This window comes from Lolium rigidum, chromosome 1, assembly GCF_022539505.1.
Source record: "Lolium rigidum isolate FL_2022 chromosome 1, APGP_CSIRO_Lrig_0.1, whole genome shotgun sequence".
In the NCBI taxonomy this organism is placed as follows: Eukaryota; Viridiplantae; Streptophyta; class Magnoliopsida; order Poales; family Poaceae; genus Lolium; species Lolium rigidum.
The window spans coordinates 201345275-201366688 of record NC_061508.1 but is presented as its reverse complement, the minus strand read 5'-3'; positions in this window follow the sequence as shown (position 1 = coordinate 201366688).

Here is a 21414-nt window from a genome sequence, read left to right as displayed (position 1 = left end):
CGGTGGACAAGTTTTATTAGGTATCGGTTGTAGTAATGCTATATTACTAATCAAGTTATTATCAGATTATTAACAACAAGTATAAGGTGCAAGTTGTTCTATGATCAAGTCATACAGCTCCAAGTCGTCCATAACCGCGGACACGGCTTATCGATAAGATGTACACCCTGCAGGGGTTGCCCAAATGTAACCATACGCATGCTCGACCCACTTACGACAGGTGGATGTCTCACAACAAGACCGTTCCCATTTCAACAAAAAAGTCTAGGGGGGCCACCCAACTAAGCTACCCGTGACGAAGTCCGGCCGTACTCCGAAGCGGACTCAGAGGTTTGCGCCGGCGGCTAGGCGTGCAAACCACACGCTTCGCTAAACGTCCCGCAAGGTACAATACAGAATATAAACACCCGAAGGCAACAGGAAATAAACACCTGAAGGCAACAGGAAGTAAAGCATGGCATACATGGAATAGGCAAATAAAACCAAGGTTGTGGCCCCCTTTTCAATTGACTTGAGAAAAGGTAATGGGTGAGGGGGGGTCCCAATAATTGTCCCCACGCATGGGTAGAGCGCTCAATCTCGGAACAGATAACAAGAACTCGGGTCCTAGGGGACATTAGCGAGTCAAAGTTCCGATGCTTTCGCAAAGGGGCTCACAGATGCCTCTGCTTACAATTTTAGTTGTTAACAAATAAGTGAAGTATGTGTATCTCCAACAAATGATATAGCATGTGATAACCTCCCAACAACCCAGCATATCTCGATAACAGATCGAGATAAACAACAGAGCCTAAACACGCCTACGACTCGCAAGGCTCAAACATCAAGCAACGGCTATGGTTAAGGAATGATACATATAGGATTATTATGGTAAACAAGTGGAATAGGACACGTGACTCGATAAAGAATCGCAACATAAGGATAGCAATGCGAGGGAGAGAGTAAAATAGGTGAAGAGAGAGGGCTCGCCTGTGAAAAGCTGCAGAAGAACTTGTCGGGGAACTCGTCGTATCTCACGTCACCACTTCGTGATCCTATCCGGGAAGAAGCAAATGCTGGACAAACAACGGATGCAAGTCTTACTACTACTGATAAATAAGATCCAGCATGATCAAGATGATATGCATGACATGGCAACAATGATGCAATGCACTTATCCAATTTAAGCGGGATCGGAACCCCGGTCAAACAACTATTAGGTTTGAGTTGCATTTCTACCGGCAAAATTAAAGATTGCTTAACATGGCATGACATGGCAAGGGTACGCTACTTCAATATTAAACGGAGCGGAGAAACCTTAGGTGGATATCCGAAATACTCCGCATATATGTTAGGTATACATGCACAACTATCAACGCGCGTCATGATGCGAGATGCAAACAGATGAATGGATGGCATATTCATGTTCCTTATGTTTTTCTGATCAATTTTCATATAGAACACATTTTCATATGAATTACAGATTAAAAGTTATTAAGGAAATAGTTTTTCAGCATTTTTAAATATAGAAACAGATTTATTTTAATTGGGGAAGGACCCGAAAACAAATACAGAACGGGGGGAGGACCCTGGGTTGGTTTTACAAACGTGCAGGGGGTTTTCTTGTAAAGGAATAGAAGCAGGGACTGCCGGTTAAGCTAAAAGAAGTGGCAGGGGCCTTGTTGGAAAGATGCTCAGATCTGGATCTGGGAGATATTTCTCACCGAGCGGAATCTAGCCGAGGCGGCTGACCGGTGGGGCCCAGGCGATGACGTGGACGACAGTGTGGCGAACCATGCGTGCACGCCCAGAAGGTGTTCGATGCGGGGACGATGCCGCGCGCGTTCCCGTCGGCGTGGTCACCGCGGCGGCATGGAAGAGATTGGGCGACGCGGGGCTTCCCTGGATGCGTGCGCTGGTGCATCAGAAGCGCCTCGTCGGCCCGGACCAAAAGGAGGTGGAGCCGGCACTAGGGGGTCGCCGGAGAGGCGCCGACGTCGGCATCTGCGAGGAGGGGCGGTTGGTATCAACGGTGAGGAGAAGAAATAGGAAGCAAGGAAGGGGGATAGGATGCCAAGGAGAAGCGCCTGCTCACCAGCAGACTCGAGGTGTCGACGAGGTCGACGGAGAGGGACCACGACGACCGGAATTGAGTAGAAGGTCCGCCGGGGCTGAGGAAGAAACGAGGTCGGTGACGTCGATTCACGTTCTCCCGGAGCGATTCCTTCCGTGGGGAGGCTCAGGGCGACATGGCGGTTCTGGTGGTGTGCTCGGATGGGGAGGGGGATGCCCGGAGCGGCGGCGCCATGGTGGTGTTGCTGCGGTGGCTCACGGTGGGGAAAACGCTCTCACGTTTCTGCCTTGGAGAGGAAGAGAAGAAAAAGGAGAGGGAGCAGGTGAGAAGATAGGGACGGAGAGGGGTGCGGTCCAGGCAATAAAGCTGAGGGAGGAGGGGCAGGATGGCGCGGTGGTTGAGCTCGGTGGTGGCAGACAGCGATGGGAGAGGGTTCACGCCATCCGCGTGAGAGAAGACGACAACGAGGAGGAGAGAAGAAAAGATTGAAGGGGTACGGGCCTTGGTGGTGGGCTGGGCTGCCAGCTCGGGCTGCACCGGGAAGAAGAGGAAGAGGGCCAGGGAGAGAGGAGGAGATGGGCCGCGGGTGGAGAGTGGCCCAGGATAGATAGGTTAGGGTGTTCTCTTTTTTTTTAATCATTTGAAATCAATTTCAATTCTATTTTGAATTGAACCAGAGATGAGAGTGAGATTAAAAGGATTAGTTTTCCAAAATATTTACTTTATTTGCAACCAAAACAAAGCACATTTTATTCCAAAATTAATTGTTGAACAAGCTTAATTATAAAATAGGGAATAAGACAGAGGGGATGAGGGTTTTATTTAAAAGAACAGGCAAGGGATGTTTTATAAAAATAATTGTATTTTGTTAAAAATAGGGATGAGATGATGCTTATGCCATGATGATGCACAAAATAAAAAGAACAAACAAATCTAATAGGGGTACTACCCGGGGCCGTTACAAGGCGCAAGAGGACGACGGCGATGGGCGACTCAATGCGATCTATGATCGGTAAAACCAAAAAGAAAGCGCCGGTCGAGCGACCGGCGGAGCAAAAAGAAAACCAATCTACGGATTGGAAAAAAAAGGACTCGAGGGCAGCGGATCAACGGATCGGCGGACGAACCCTCATACGGGTTGCGCGGCCCCTGGAGTAGGTCATGGAGATTGACCTCCCCGGGGGCGGCGCGGGAAGAAGCGTGGGCGGCGGCTAGGTCAAGGAGTGTGCTGCTCTGATACCATGTAGAACGATAGAGAGAGATATGCGGAATATGATGGATGTATTATTGAGCCTCATGGACGAGTATATATAGGAGTACAAGGGACCGACTTGGAGTAGAAGACAAGAAACAAATCTATCCCTACCTAATCTATCCCTAACTGTACGTATACCAAATATATTAACACATTATATGCGTGTGTGTTGCACGAGGCGCGTGAGTCGGCTCTGCGTTGGATTCTGCCGCATACGGTTAGGTAGTTAGCGAGAGTAGGGGGCAGCCTGGGTGATCTGTTGCTGATCGCGTCGTGCGCGTAGTGGCGTGATGGCGTGTATTTCACACGTTCGTTGGGCAACCCCAAGAGGAAGGTATGATGCGCACAGCAGCAAGTTTTCCCTCAGAAAGAAACCAAGGTTTATCGAACCAGGAGGAGCCAAGAAGCACGTTGAAGGTTGATGGCGGCGGGATGTAGTGCGGCGCAACACCAGGGATTCCGGCACCAACGTGGAACCTGCACAACACAACCAAAGTACTTTGCCCCAACGAAACAGTGAGGTTGTCAATCTCACCGGCTTGCTGTAACAAAGGATTATCCGTATTGTGTGGAAGATGATTGTTTGCAGAGAAAATAGTAAAACAAGTATTGCAGCAGATTTGTATTTCAGTATTAAAAGAATGGACCGGGGTCCACAGTTCACTAGAGGTGTCTCTCCCATAAGATAAAAGCATGTTGGGTGAACAAATTACAGTCGGGCAATTGACAAATAGAGAGGGCATAACAATGCACATACATGTCATGATAAGTATAGTGAGATTTAATTGGGCATTACGACAAAGTACATAGACCGCCATCCAACTGCATCTATGCCTAAAAAGTCCACCTTCAGGTTATCGTCCGAACCCCTTCCAGTATTAAGTTGCAAGCAACAGACAATTGCATTAAGTATGGTGCGTAATGTAATCAATAACTACATCCTCGGACATAGCATCAATGTTTTATCCCTAGTGGCAACAGCACAACACAACCTTAGAACTTTCTGTCACTGTCCCAGGTGTCAATGCAGGCATGAACCCACTATCGAGCATAAATACTCCCTCTTGGAGTTACTAGCATCAACTTGGCCAGAGCCTCTACTAATAACAGAGAGCATGCAAGATCATAAACAACACATATGCAATAACTTGATAATTAACATAACATGGTATTCTCTATCCATCGGATCCCGACAAACACAACATAGAGTATTACAGATAGGCAGCTCACAAGATCCAACAATGAAGCACAATGAGGAGAAGACAACCATCTAGCTACTGCTATGGACCCATAGTCCAGGGGTGAACTACTCACTCATCACTCCGGAGGCGACCATGGCGGTGTAGAGTCCTTCGGGAGATGAATCCCCTCTCCGGCAGGGTGCCGGAGGAGATCTCCGAATCCCCCGAGATGGGATCGGCGGCGGCGGCGTCTCGTAAGGTTTTCCGTATCGTGGTTTTTCGCCTCGGGGGTTTCGCGACGGAGGCTTTAAGTAGGCGGAAGGGCAGCAGTCGGGGGCTGACGAGGGGCCCACACCACAGGGCGGCGCGGGCCCCCCTTGGCCGCGCCGCCTTGTGGTTTGGCCACCTCGTGGCCCCACTTCGTATGCTCTTCGGTCTTCCGGAAGGTTCGTGGCAAAATAGGCCCCCGGGTCTTGATTTCGTCCAATTCCGAGAATATTTCGTTACTAGGATTTCGAAACCAAAAACAGCGAGAACAACGACAGCGGCACTTCGGCATCTTGTTAATAGGTTAGCTCCGGAAAATGCACGAATATGACATAAAGTGTGCATAAAACATGTAGGTATCATCAATAATATGGCATAGAACATAAGAAATTATCGATACGTCGGAGACGTATCAAGCATCCCCAAGCTTAGTTACTGCTCGTCCCGAGCGAGGTAAAACGATAACAAAGATAATTTCTGAAGTGAAATGCCATCATAACCTTGATCATACTATTTGTAAACATATGTAATGAATGCAGCGATCAAAACAATGGTAATGACATGAGTAAACAAGTGAATCATAAAGCAAAGACTTTTCATGAATAGTACTTCAAGACAAGCATCAATAAGTCTTGCATAAGAGTTAACTCATAAAGCAATAAATCAAAGTAAAGGCATTGAAGCAACACAAAGGAAGATTAAGTTTCAGCGGTTGCTTTCAACTTGTAACATGTATATCTCATGGATAATTGTCAACATAGAGTAATATAACAAGTACAATATGCAAGTATGTAGGAATCAATGCACAGTTCACACAAGTGTTTGCTTCTTGAGGTGGAGAGAGATAGGTGAACTGACTCAACATAAAAGTAAAAAGAATGGTCCTTCAAAGAGGAAAGCATCGATTGCTATATTTGTGCTAGAGCTTTTATTTTGAAAACATGAAACAATTTTGTCAACGGTAGTAATAAAGCATATGAGTTATGAAAATTATATCTTACAAGTTGCAAGTCTCATGCATAGTATACTAATAGTGCCCGCACCTTGTCCTAATTAGCTTGGACTACCGGATCTTTGCAATGCACATGTTTTAACCAAGTGTCACAATGGGGTACCTCCATGCCACCTGTACAAAGGTCTAAGGAGAAAGCTCGCATTTTGGATTTCTCACTTTTGATTATTCTCAACTTAGACATCCATACCGGGACAACATGGACAACAGATAATAGACTCCTCTTTAATGCATAAGCATGTGGCAACAATTATTATTCTCATATGAGATTGAGGATATGTGTCCAAAACTGAAACTTCCACCATGATCCATGGCTTTAGTTAGCGGCCCAATGTTCTTCTCTAACAATATGCATGCTCCAACCATGAAGGTGGTAGATCTCTCTTACTTCAGACAAGACGGACATGCATAGCAACTCACATGATATTCAACAAAGAATAGTTGATGGCGTCCCCGGAAAACATGGTTATCGCACAACAAGCAACTTAATAAGAGATAAAGTGCATAAGTACATATTCAATACCACAATAGTTTTTAAGCTATTTGTCCCATGAGCTATATATTGCAAAGGTGAATGATGGAATTTTAAAGGTAGCACTCAAGCAATTTACTTTGGAGTGGCGGATAAATACCATGTAGTAGGTAGGTATGGTGGACACAAATGGCATAGTGGTTGGCTCAAGTATTTTGGATGCATGAGAAGTATTCCCTCTCGATACAAGGTTTAGGCTAGCAAGGTTATTTGAAACAAACACAAGGATGAACGGTGCAGCAAAACTCACATAAAATACATATTGTAAACATTATAAGATTCTACACCGTCTTCCTTGTTGTTCAAAACTCAATACTAGATGTTATCTAGACTCTAGAGAAACCAAATATGCAAACCAAATTAGCAAGCTCTAAGTGTTTCTTCATTAATGGGTGCAAAGCATATGATGCAAGAGCTTAAACATGAGCACAACAATTGCCAATTATCAAATTATCCAAGACATTTTAGAATTACCACATGTAGCATTTTCCAATTCCAACCATATAACAAATTAACGAAGAAGAAACTTCGCCATGAATACTATGAGTAGAGCCTAAGGACATACTTGTCCATATGCTACAGCGGAGCGTGTATCTCTCCCACAAAGTGAATGCTAGGATCCATTTTATTCAAACAAAACAAAAAACAAAAACAAACCGACGCTCCAAGCAAAGTGCATAAGATGTGACGGAATAAAAATATAGTTTCGGGGAGGAACCCGATAATGTTGTCGATGAAGAAGGGGATGCCTTGGGCATCCCCAAGCTTAGACGCTTGAGTCTTCTTAGAATATGCAGGGGTGAACCACCGGGGCATCCCCAAGCTTAGAGCTTTCACTCTCCTTGATCATATTGCATCATACTCCTCTCTTGATCCTTGAAAACTTCCTCCACACCAAACTCGAAACAACTCATTAGAGGGTTAGTGCACAATAAAAATTCACATGTTTAGAGGTGACACAATCATTCTTAACACTTCTGGACATTGCATAAAGCTACTGGACATTAATGGATCAAAGAAATTCATCCAACATAGCAAAAGAGGCAATGCGAAATAAAAGACAGAATCTGTCAAAACAGAACAGTCCGTAAAGATGGATTTTATTAGGCCACCAGACTTGCTCAAATGAAAATGCTCAAACTAAATGAAAGTTGCGTACATATCTGAGGATCATGCACGTAAATTGGCTTAATTTTCTGAGCTACCTACAGGGAGGTAGACCCAGATTCGTTGCAGCAAAGAAATCTGGTACTGCGCAGTAATCCAAATCTAGTACTTACTTTACTATCAAAGACTTTACTTGGCACAACAAAACATAAAACTAAGATAAGGAGAGGTTGCTACAGTAGTAAACAACTTCCAAGACTCAAATATAAAACAAAAATACTGTAGTAAAAACATGGGTTGTCTCCCATAAGCGCTTTTCTTTAACGCCTTTCAGCTTGGCGCGAAAGTGTATATCAAGTAACATCAAGAGACGAAGCATCAACATCATAATTTGTTCTAATAATAGAATCATAAGGTAACTTCATTCTCTTTCTAGGGAAGTGTTCCATACCTTTCTTGAGAGGAAATTGATATTTAATATTACCTTCCTTCATATCAATAGTAGCACCAACGGTTCGAAGAAAAGGTCTTCCCAATATAATGGGGCAAGATGCATTGCATTCAATATTCAAGACAACAAAATCAACGGGGACAAGGTTATTCTTAACCATAATATGAACATTATCAACTTTCCCCAAAGGTTTCTTTTTAGCATTATCAGCGAGATTAACATCCATATAACAGTTTTTCAATGGTGGCAAGTCAAGCATATCATAGACTTTCTTAGGCATAGCGGAAATACTTGCACCAAGATCACGTAAAGCATTACAATCAAAATCTTTGACTCTCATTTTAATGATGGGCTCCCAACCATCTTCTAGCTTTCTAGGAATAGAAGTTTCAAGTTTTAGTTTCTCTTCTCTAGCTTTTATGAGAGCATTTGTAATATGTTTTGTGAAAGCCAAGTTTACAGCGCTAGCATTGGGACTCTTAGCAAGTTTTTGTAAGAACTTTATAACTTCAGAGATGTGGCAATCATCAAAATCTAAATCATTACAATCTAAAGCAATGGGATTATCATCCCCAAGGTTGGAAAAAATTTCAGCAGTTTTATCACAGGCAGTTTCAGCAGTTTTAGCAGTTTCAGGTAATTTTGTGCGCTTTATACTAGGAGTAGAAGCATTGCCAACACCAAATATTTTACCATTAATAGTAGGAGGTGCAGCAACATGTGAATCATTAGCATTGCTAGTGGTGGTAATAGTCCAAACTTTAGCTACATTTTCCTTTTTAGCTAGTTTTTCATTTTCTTCTCTATCCCACCTAGCACGCAGTTCAGCCATTAATCTTATATTCTCATTAATTCTAACTTGGATGGCATTTGCTGTAGTAACAATTTTATTTTCAATATCCCTATTAGGCATAACTTTCGATTTCAAAAGATCAACATCGGAGGCAAGACTATCAACCTTAGAAGCAAGAATATCAATTTTATTGAGCTTTTCCTCAACAGATTTGTTAAAGGCAGTTTGTGTACTAATAAATTCTTTAAGCATAGCTTCAAGTCCAGGGGGTGTATTCCTATTATTGTTGTAAGAATTCCCATAAGAATTAGCATAACCGTTCCCATTATTATAAGGATATGGCCTATAGTTATTACTAGAATTGTTCCGATAAGCATTGTTGTTGAAATTATTATTTTTAATGAAGTTTACATCAACATGTTCTTCTTGGGCAACCAATGAAGCTAATGGAACATTATTAGGATCAACATTAGTCCTATCATTCGCAAGCATAGACATAATAGCATCAACCTTATCATTCAAGGAAGAGGATTCTTCAACGGAATTTACCTTCTTACCTTGTGGAGCTCTTTCCGTGTGCCATTCAGAGTAATTAACCATCATATTATCAAGGAGCTTTGTTGCTTCACCAAGAGTGATGGACATAAAGGTACCTCCAGCAGCTGAATCCAATAAATTCCGCGAAGAAAAATTTAGTCCTGCATAGAAGGTTTGGATGATCATCCAAGTAGTCGATCCATGGGTTGGGCAATTTTTAACCAGAGATTTCATTCTTTCCCAAGCTTGAGCAACATGTTCATTATCCAATTGTTTAAAATTCATTATGCTACTCCTCAAAGATATAATTTTAGCAGGGGGATAATATCTACCAATAAAAGCATCCTTGCATTTAGTCCAGGAATCAATACTATTCTTAGGCAGAGATAGCAACCAATCTTTAGCTCTTCCTCTTAATGAGAAAGGAAACAATTTTAATTTTATAATGTCACCATCTACATCTTTATACTTTTGCATTTCACACAATTCGACAAAATTATTGAGATGGGCAGCAGCATCATCAGAACTAACACCAGAAAATTGCTCTCGCATAACAAGATTCAGTAAAGCAGGTTTAATTTCAAAGAATTCTGCTGTAGTAGCAGGTGGAGCAATAGGTGTGCATAGGAAATCATTATTATTTGTGCTAGTGAAGTCACACAACTTAGTATTTTCAGGGGTAGCCATTTTAGCAGTAGTAAATAAAACAAACTAGATAAAGTAAATGCAAGTAAACTAATTTTTTTTGTGTTTTTGATATAGCAAACAAGATAGTAAATAAAGTAAAGCTAGCAACTAATTTTTTTGTGTTTTGATATAAGTGCAGCAAACAAAGTAGTAAATAAAATAAAGCAAGACAAAAACAAAGTAAAGAGATTGAGAAGTGGAGACTCCCTTGCAGGCGTGTCTTGATCTCCCCGGCAACGGCGCCGAGAAAATATGCTGGCGCGTAGTTGACGTGGGAGTTAGAAATCTTTGTGGTGTAGCTTTTCTTCAGTTCCCCGGCAACGGCGCCAGAAAATATGCTTGATGGCGTGTATTTCACACGTTCGTTGGGCAACCCCAAGAGGAAGGTATGATGCGCACAGCAGCAAGTTTTCCCTCAGAAAGAAACCAAGGTTTATCGAACCAGGAGGAGCCAAGAAGCACGTTGAAGGTTGATGGCGGCGGGATGTAGTGCGGCGCAACACCAGGGATTCCGGCACCAACGTGGAACCTGCACAACACAACCAAAGTACTTTGCCCCAACGAAACGAGTGAGGTTGTCAATCTCACCGGCTTGCTGTAACAAAGGATTAACCGTATTGTGTGGAAGATGATTGTTTGCAGAGAAAATAGTAAAACAAGTATTGCAGCAGATTTGTATTTCAGTATTAAAAGAATGGACCGGGGTCCACAGTTCACTAGAGGTGTCTCTCCCATAAGATAAAAGCATGTTGGGTGAACAAATTACAGTCGGGCAAATGACAAATAGAGAGGGCATAACAATGCACATACATGTCATGATAAGTATAGTGAGATTTAATTGGGCATTACGACAAAGTACATAGACCGCCATCCAACTGCATCTATGCCTAAAAAGTCCACCTTCAGGTTATCGTCCGAACCCCTTCCGAGTATTAAGTTGCAAGCAACGAGACAATTGCATTAAGTATGGTGCGTAATGTAATCAATAACTACATCCTCGGACATAGCATCAATGTTTTATCCCTAGTGGCAACAGCACAACACAACCTTAGAACTTTCGCATCACTGTCCCGGTGTCAATGCGGGCATGAACCCACTATCGAGCATAAATACTCCCTCTTGGAGTTACTAGCATCAACTTGGCCAGAGCCTCTACTAATAACGAGAGAGCATGCAAGATCATAAACAACACATATGCAATAACTTGATAATTAACATAACATGGTATTCTCTATCCATCGGATCCCGACAAACACAACATAGAGTATTACGGATAGATGATCTTGATCATGTTAGGCAGCTCACAAGATCCAACAATGAAGCACAATGAGGAGAAGACAACCATCTAGCTACTGCTATGGACCCATAGTCCAGGGGTGAACTACTCACTCATCACTCCGGAGGCGACCATGACGGTGTAGAGTCCTCCGGGAGATGAATCCCCTCTCCGGCAGGGTGCCGGAGGAGATCTCCGTAATCCCCCGAGATGGGATCGGCGGCGGCGGCGTCTCAGTAAGGTTTTCCGTATCGTGGTTTTTCGCATCAGGGGTTTCGCGACGGAGGCTTTAAGTAGGCGGAAGGGCAGAGTCGGGGGCTGACGAGGAGCCCACACCACAGGGCGGCGCGGGACCCCCTTGGCCGCGCCGCCTTGTGGTTTGGCCACCTCGTGGCCCCACTTCGTATGCTCTTCGGTCTTCTGGAAGGTTCGTGGCAAAATAGGCCCCTGGGTCTTGATTTCGTCCAATTCCGAGAATATTTCGTTACTAGGATTTCTGAAACCAAAAACAGCAGAAAACAGCAACTGGCACTTTGGCATCTTGTTAATAGGTTAGTTCCAGAAAATGCACGAATATGACATAAAGTGTGCATAAAACATGTAGGTATCATCAATAATATGGCATAGAACATAAGAAATTATCGATACGTCGGAGACGTATCATGGCGCGCCGAGAGCGCGGCCTGCAGGCGCGGATCGTAGGCGTCGTGGGCATGTGGACGGGAGTAGAGCGCTCAGTTCGTGCGTGCGTACTCCACCTATAAATCCCCCCTATTGTGTACTGCTTTGTGAGAGAGCTGAATAATAGAAAAAGGGCGTCTGTGCGCCGGCGTGCGTGCGCTGAAGATTTTTGTGTTGTTTGCTTTCTTCTTCCTCCGTCCGTGAGCTGAGTGAGAGAAGAGCTAACTAGTTCCAGCAACTACATTTGGTATCAGAGCCCAGGCAATGGCGATGGTTCCGTACGGTGGCGCTGGGGGAGCGTGGTGCCGCTCTCCTGTCCGATGCTCACCCGCGACAACTACACCGTCTGGGCGATCAAGGTCGAGGCGAACCTCGACGTGCAGGGCATCTGGGAGGCCCTGGTTCCAGCGGACCCGACGGCGACGGTCGATCCGGAGAAGAACAAGAGGGCGAGGGCGTACCTGCTCGGCGCGCTCTCGGAGGACATTCTCCTGCAGGTGTCGTCGAAGAAGGCGGCGGTGGCAATCTGGGAGTGCCTCAAGGCACGGTTCGTCAGCGCGGATCGCGTCAAGGCAGCTCGGCTGTCGACGCTCCGCGGCGAGTTCGACCGGCTGATCATGGCGGATGGCGAGGAGCTGGACATCTACGCCGGCAAGATCGGCTGCATGGCCGCCAAGTTTGCAAGCCTCGGCGGGACGCTAAGCGACGCCCAGATGGTGAAGAAGCTGCTCGACACTGTCCCGGACTCGCTGTTCGCGGCGGTGGCCGGCATCGAGCAGTTCTGCGATGTCGAGACTGTCTGCTTTGACGAGGTGCTCGGGCGTCTGAAGGCGTTCCAGGAGCGGACAGAGCGGCGCAAGGTGGCTATTGGCGGAGAGCGTCGTGGCGACCAGCTGCTGCTCACGGCCGCTAATGGGAGGCACGACGCCGTCAGCGCGGCGGTGGCCATGGCCATGACCACGATGACGGCGGGAGCAGCGTGGACTCAGGCGCGAGAGGACGGTGCGGCAAGTGCTGGAATTGTGGCGTTCGCGGCCACTTCTCCCGTGACTGCCCGGAGCCGAGGAAGGAGAAGGCGCTCCTCGTCGACGAGCCGGCCCTTCTGTAGGTCGTGGCTTAGGGGGAGTATGTTAGAAATAAGCCACGGCGTCGGTGTCGACTAGCATGTACGTGCATGCCTAGTTGTATGTAGCCGTGGCAGGTGTGTGTTTGGGTCGTTCTCTAGGTTTAGGATTAGAGTCCAGTATATGCGTGTGTGTTGCAGGAGGCGCGTGAGTCGGCTCTGCGTTGGATTCTGCCGCATACGGTTAGGTAGTTAGCGAGAGTAGGGGGCAGCCTGGGCGATCTGTTGATGATCGCGTCGTGCGCGTAGTGGCGCGCCGAGAGCGCGGCCTGCAGGTGCGGATCGTTGGCGTTGTGGGCATGTGGACGGGAGCAGAGCGCTTAGTTCGTGCGTGCGTACTCCACGTATAAATCCCCCCTGTTGTGTACTGCTTTGTGAGAGAGCTGAATAACAGAAAAATGGCGTCTGTGCGCCGGCGTTTGTGCGCTGAACATTTCTATGTTGTCTCCTTTCTTTTTCCTCCGTCCGTGAGCTGAGTGAGAGAAGACCTAGCTCCAGCAACTACACAAGGTAGATGGGGCACGGGCGGAAAATGCACCTCCGCGCCAACGCCGGCGCCGCGCCCAGCGTGAAGATCCAGTAGTCGCAACCAATCCCCATGCGCTCGTGGTACAACACTTTGAACTCGAAATCTCCACCGGGGCCTGGAGCGAGGAACTGGAAATGTCCACCGGGGCCGGGGGCGCGGGTCGCGTACGTAGAAGCCGATGATGTCGTGGTGAAGGTGGAGCGGCGGGAGGGGCGCCCAGCGGCGCGTGCAGGGGTTGCAAGCGTAGAGCCTGGGACCGTAGGAGAGGAGGAGGACGCCGGCGCATGAGCCGTGGACCCTGAACAGCCTGGGGTTGGAGCGGCGGCGGGTGAAGCGGATCACCGGCCGGGACTCGCGGCGGCGGATGTCGACGGCGCGGAGGTTGATGGCGACGAGTTTGGGGTCGAGGAAGAAGAAGAGCGGCATGGGCATCCGGAAGTGGTGGTAATGGTGGTGGCGGCGGAAGGAGGCGGAGCTGGTGATGTCGCGCCACAACCTGCAGATCCTGCGGCAGCGGGCGATGTCTCGTGCCGGAAAGCAGAGCAGGGCCAGGTAGAGGGCCTGGATGCGTTGGCCATCCAGATTCCGATGCCCATGTCCGAGCGGATCCATCCGTGCTGTATCGCCAGGTCCAGCGCTTCGTCTCCAGCAATAGCCATGGCTATCTCGTCCTCAAGCCCTACGCCGAATCCGTCCGCCTCCATGGCTAGCTCGTCCTCTAGCCTACGCCGCCTCCGTTCGCCTCCATGGCCGCCGAGTTGGGTGGTTCCGAGGCGGCCGTTAAGCCAGGCTGGCCGACAGAGAGACGAGGAAAACGGAAATGGATTCGATTCGATTTGGAATTTGGGGGTTCCGGGGAGGTGGGAATGTGGGATGTAGGTTTATGTAGCAGAGACGGAAAGAATCCAGAAGGTTCTGGACGGTGGTAGCAAGTGGGCGTACAACCATCCCATCTGCCTAAATGGTCTGCCAAAATTTATCAATTGCACTGCAAAATTATTCTCAACAAAAAAAGTTGGAAAAGCAAATTAAACTTTTATGCGAGGTTCTAAATAATTGAGAAGAATGTTAGAGGTTGTTTATCTATCATTTGGGCCTGGAATTCTGGAATTCAATTTGGAATTCCATAGGTGGGCTGTTTGGTTGTCACAGAATTGGGTCATCATTTCATTTAGAAAATCCAGCAAAATGATACCATGGGTAAACACAATTCCAAGCTGAGACCTGTCATTTGTAATTCTTGTGGAAGCCATTTACAAATTCAATATTGAATTATGTTGTCATTTGCAATTCCTGTGACAACCAAACAAATGTCCATTTCTGGCTTCCAAACGACTCCTTAGATGCAGATGGGCTGCAACTCACTGCCATTAGGATATTACGATTGTTGCAGCTGCTATATGTAATTACTATCTTCGCGATATAATTATATTCTCTCAATTAAAATAAAAAAACATGGTCTACATCTCATTAGAACTATAATTTCTGAAATCTCAAAGTCCATCTATAATGGCAGCCTAAGGACAACTCGTTAGGGATGTGGGGCACGATTGGTTGCCCGCAGCAATTATCAAAATGAGGCGAGATCTTCTGCTCGGATCCATGAATAACCGGGCCAAGTATAGATACTTGAATGGTAAATTATTTGGTTGCTACCGAAGTTTTTTGGGATAGTTTGTGCACATTGTTTTGTTGGCAACTGAAATAGAATCTTGGTAGGAACACAAATTTTACGTGTGTTAACATCAAATCAACCAACCAGGCAAAACTAAAATAACGTCGTTCAACCCTAGTTACTTTCAAATAGCATTCATACATATGTAGTTTAGCCGTAGCTAATGTCAAATGGTAGTTTTAGCACACAGGTACTAGTTATAGACGCAAATAAGGGTAGTTCATAACACACGATGGCATGGGAACATCTCATTCTTCTTCTTCTTCAGATTTTGATGTCGCCTCTCTGTTAGCCCAAATTGCATCTACCCACTCCTACCTATTGTTCCTCCAGAACATGTTATCGGTGGTACCGACACCATTGCCAGCATCAACCTCATCAGGCGTGACTGCATTATCCTCCGAGAAGAACTCATCCAAACCCCATGCAGAATACAACATGCAAGAAATATGTTAACTTGGGTGGAGAAGGTGTGGAATGCCTTTTGATCAAGGATCTTAAATATGTTCTTCAGAACAGCGAATGCCCTCTCGACCATGAATCTAAGGCTATGAAGAATTACTGTGCATTTTTTAGGTAGAACCTTGCTGAAAACTCATTGAGATGGTACCTTGTTGACCTGAAGGGTGGGAGAAGTCTAGGGCGGCAAGCATATCCGGCATCAACAAGGTAGAACTTACCCTAAAGGACTTGGAGGCCATCATGTCTCTCCAAGCTGTCAGCAAGAATTGTTGCATCATGAGCTGAATCTTCCCACCCAGCAAGCACCTATGTGAACCTAATATCAAAATCAACAGCGGCAAGCACATTTTGGCTGTTGTAGTGCTTTCTGTCCCTATAAGCATGAGCCTAGATTTTGGGCACTCTTGCAGTGATATGAGTACCATCAATCGCCCCAATACAATCCTTACATGAACATGACCAAGTTGTTAGGCGTCACTGCGGTAGAACTGTGTAATCGACTGAAACTAGAATTCTGTGACTACAAGATATTGTTGCTCACCTTGAAATATGGAAACTAGCGGTAACTATATTTCATCTTCGTGGGAGTGCTTTCATATGGTGGCTTGACCCTCTCTTCTGAGCTATCCAATAGCAAACATGACTTCCTTGAAGTACCAAGAAACGGTCTCAGTCAATCTCCTCCATGTGCTGTGAATCACTCGGAATCTTTGGTTATGCCCAAAATCATGAAGAAACATAGACACTTTCTCTTCAATGTAGGTGTGGATGCTATCTCAGAGACAATAGGGATCAGAGGTTGATGGGGGCGAAGATGGCTCGCCGGTGTCCTGCATATCTGCGACACCCAGACTTGCGGGACCATGAGACGGATGTTGGGCCACGCAGCGGAAAAAAATTCCCTACGCGGAACTCCCAGGATCTAGCTAGGAAGAAGGCCACGAGGATTACTACTAGACGCGTGCGGTGACCCAGCATACCACTGCATGGTGTAGTACGCAAGTCGTTGACATAACACAAGTGAAACACCGCTCCACTCATATTACATCCCTCAGAGTGGTACAACAGAAACGTATGCGACTCCAAGGCATGTCTATAGAAGGATACACGAACTGTTTACAGAATATCAGCATAGCCTCCTACTTTACAGTGAGGTAAAACTTCAAATAAAGCTCCAGAAGAACAATTCATAGTCTAACTTGTTGCTAACTCTAGCTCTAGAGCTACTTGGCTTGCTATAAAACTCTAGCTACTTAGTTGCTAAGATTAGGGAAAGGTTCCCTTCTATTACTAGTCTAAGTTTTCACTCTAGCTGATACAGAAGTTGACTCCACTGACTTCATTGATTGGGTTCTCCATCTTGTTGCAGTTGACTCCTTTGTCTTCGAGTTTCACGGTAGTTTCTCCTTCGGTGACTTTGATCTAAGAAGGGGGTTCAAAAGGGAGGGAATGAGTACGAGCGTACTCCGCAAGTTCAGTATAGGAAATAGGTGTATCATGCATTAGCTACAGCCACAGACCAGAAAGTCATAGCCGAATGCAAGTTTTCATAAGCATTTCTTCAAAAGGTTTATTTTATTTTGAAAACTATGCATGTCAGTCTTCACAGGTTGACCAGAACTTCATGAAGTTCCTTTCATGCTGCGTTCGTAGTTCCTTTCCCAGAACAGGGACTGACAAGCCACAATTTGATACACTCTGAAGTGGTGCATTACTTTTCCCATAAGAGAACTTATCCTTGTTGCCAACCGGGCGTACCTTCCAGTCAACACTTCCTTGGTGTGAGGCCCAGTATAAGAACCAAGGCAATCACTGCCTTCTCCGCGACCCTGCATACCCACCCTTTTGTCCATCCGCACATCCCCGGTAGACATCTCCCGGTCATACGGCTTTACCCACGATGTGCTACGGACAATCCATCATAGACGGTAGAGCGCTCTCATCCACATGGATGAGGATTTTAGAGGATTTCCCAACCTACTGCAGTGTTCTCGCAACACCCAACCAGGCTCTATCAAGTCCGTTAATATGCAGAAGGAAAAAGATACAACTGACTTCCCCAGAGCCATTATAGATCTTATGGTTAACGCGATATGTACGGTTCTAGAATCACTAGACGACATTGGTGATTAGTCCTAGATGAGTAGAACCCTTGCAATGGAACCTCCACCATCAACACATACCATGGTTCCATTGCCCACCACATAGTCATATTCATAATTGTAAAGTAATTTTTTGATTTTCAATGCAAGAGTGATAAGTATAGTACTTTGCATATAAATTGATAAAAATAATCAGATGACATGAGCAAGTGATGAACTTGCGTTTCTTGACTGCAAGATTAAGCAGGCAAAAGCTTCGATACGTGATAACTCCAAATGCTGAAATATCATCATCGTCCGGTAAGGACAAGGTTTAAAGAACTGACAAAGATGCTATAATGCATAGTATGAGATGCAATCATCCCGAGGGTAACCTAACCTCGATGATTTAGGATTGGTGAGTTGTGAAGATTTTTTTAGGGTGTGTTGCACTTTTAGAATGGTTCTTCACACAAGGTTCTTATTAGGGTTTGATTATATTAATATCATAAACAAGTGATATAATGCATCATAACAAGCATACACACAAGGAATAGTGTTTGCATAACATATAAAGAGTAGTTGTTAGTTTTAGGTTCTACAGTGCTTGGTTGACCCTTACTTATTATGTACTTTAAAAGAATAACTCTTAAAGAACAAGTTACATAATAAATAAGAAGTAGTTTAAGTAAGAACTAATGGCTTCAATGATTTGCTTGATATTTACTTCAAAAGAATAAATTTTGAACAACATGTTTAATAAAGAACAAGAATTACTACAAATAGGAGCTATGTGCTTCTAGAGTTTACTATTGGACTTACTATTAGATTCATTTAATTCACTGATTAGGGACTAGTTGGTTCTTAAGTAGAATGAGTCCATATGCAGCAAGTATCGGCATGTTTTATTACTATGGTTGATCATAGGTATCATATCAAATGATGGTTATCAAGGTGGTGTCATGAGTTAAACATTAGGGTTTACTAAGACTTCTCATTTGCTTTACTAAGTAATCAATAATGGGTTCCTAAATTAGGTAGTTTATTATCTTCAAGTAAGGTTTAGTTGAGTAGGAGCATGTAAGGTGAATTGTTATTCAAGGTTGGTATTATGGTTGATCACCATGGTTCTACTAAGTTGTGATGATTCCAATGGTGTGGTATTTAGGAATGGTGATCAATTGTGCTAACATGACAGTAACAAGTTAGGGTTTACACCTAGGTGGCACTAATTGGTTACATAAGAAATTTGTCACACCCCAACTTTTGCAACCTTGATTAGTTGTCCTTAGTGCAAAAATCAGGGGGAACAAAAAAAATTCTACAAACTAATTAAGATGAATTTCCTTGATCTGTCTGATGAATTGCCTTGATCTGCTGGTAGTTCGATTGTCTTGTTTTGCTTGTTGAGTTTTGACTTGAGCTACCCCAAAGAATAACACCTCTAGTGGTAGAACAACTTAGCCGCTGTTATCACCAGAATTTGACCGAGTCAGAGGTGGGCCGCGATCAAGATGGACTTGAAGATATATATATAGAAGAAATACGTGAATCGGCCTTACATGCAAAGTTTGGGCTAGTTTGCCCTTGTATCTGCAACATATTAGATTACGTGTCGGTTAGGAGCTAGAGTTTTACTCGTGCACGGTTAGGTGCACGCCCGAATTAGAAAGTCTCTTGGACTATAAATATGTATCTAGGGTTTATGGAATAAACAACAACCAACGTTCAACACAAACAAATCTCAGCGCATCGCCAACTCCTTCGTCTCGAGGGTTTCTCCTGGTAAGCACCATGCTGCCTAGATCGCATCTTGCGATCTAGGCAGCATAAGCTTATTACGTTGTTCATGCGTTGCTCGTGCTGAAGCCTTTTTGATGGCGAGCAACGTAGTTATCTTAGATGTGTTAGGGTTAGCATTGTTCTTCGTATCATATGCTCGTCGTAGTGCAACCCTTATGCATCTAGCCGCCCTTACACCTATCTCGGGTGTAGGGGCGGCACCCGCTTGATCATCGTTTAGTAGATCCGATCCGTTACGGTTGCTCCTTGTTCTACAAGGATTAGTTTAATATCCGCAATAGTTAGGCCCTACAAAGGGTTGGAGGATCCAGCGGCGTGTAGGGTGGAGGTTGCTAGCCCTAGACAGGATGTTCCGGGGATCAACCTCGTGTTGGTTTTTAGGCCCTGTCTAAGATCGGCTTACGGTCACCGTACGCGAGCGCGAGGCCCAATCGTGAGTAGGATGATCCGATTATGCGGTGAAAACCCTAAATCGTCGTAGATCGCATTAGCTTTATCTTGATCAAGCAGGACCACCATATATTCGTACACCTCGTATGAATCATGGGTGGATCGGCTCTTTGAGCCGATTCACAGGACAACCTGAGAGCCGATCGAGGCTCGTATTTAATGTTTACGTGTATGCCATGCAGGAAACTAAGCGAGGCATCATCCAACACCTTCCTGACCAGGTATAGGTCAGGTGGCACGCCCTTGCGACAGCATCGGACGTGTGACCAGAAGGCTTTGCGGGCCGTCGCTCTGAGGGACTGGGGCCAGCCGCAGCCCTAGTTGTTCCCGGCTCTACGGTGTTGCCAGTCGCTGCCCGCCGGTGGGTTTCTGACCGCAACACATTCTGGCACGCCCGGTGGGACCACCTTCGACATCCACCGCATCGCCATCTACATCCGAGATGGCGGAAAGCACTCCGGTCAAGTACGAGGATCTGCCTGACGAGCTCAAGAAGAAGCATGACGAGATCAAGGCAGTCCTATAAGCCGAACTCATCGGCTCTTTCCACAGAACCCGCTACCATGGCGTCAGGTGGAAGGGGTTCTCACCTGAAGGCGCACTCGATGGAGTGGACCTGTCCGCCCCGTCAGAAGAACGCACCAGGTCGCCGCGTCGGGAGGTCAACTTCGTGGTGGCTCATTCGCTGCACCGCCACTCTGAGAGCCTGGTGAACACTTTGGAGCGCGTCGCTCTGCGCGTGATCCAGGAAATCATGAGCCATCAGTACCCTCTGTCAGGACCAGCTCTCGGGACCCATCAAGGAGGGGTGCCACTTCAGTCCCGTCCACCGTTGCCGTGCGCATTGGCAGCACCGGAAGTGCCGAGTTCACCGGCATACGCCATTAACATGGTGGAGTACACTTACCATGGAGAGTGCCAGCCAGATTTATCGTGCAATATCAACATGTTGGGACCTGGGCACCACTCTGGTAAGGACGGAGATGAGGGCAGCTGCTCTCATAGCAAAGACACAGAGGAAGCCGCTCCACGCGATCGGCTCCGCCACGACGGCAAGCGCTACATCACAGAGGGAGAAGTGAAGAACATAAGATATCAACGACCTCTCTCTGATCACCTCCTCAACAAGTATGTGGGTCAATACGACCAACGCCGGCGACACAACGACGATGATGAAAAAGATCGTCTGGCTAGGGACGACAGGAGACGTCGTCGGCATGATCACGACGAGGAGCGATATGAGCGCCACGCCAAGGAAAGGTCCAGGGAACAAGACGATGAGGATAGGCACTGGCACTGCCCCTTCTTCAGACACTGCTGGGATTCAGGAATGAGCCGATTGCCAACAATCGGCAACTGCCCGGAATGCAAACAGAAGAAGAAGGATGCAGCTAACGTGTCTGTGTTCAAACGCCTAGGGCCTCTCCCGCCTCGGAACAAGCATGCTGAGTCCGCTCGG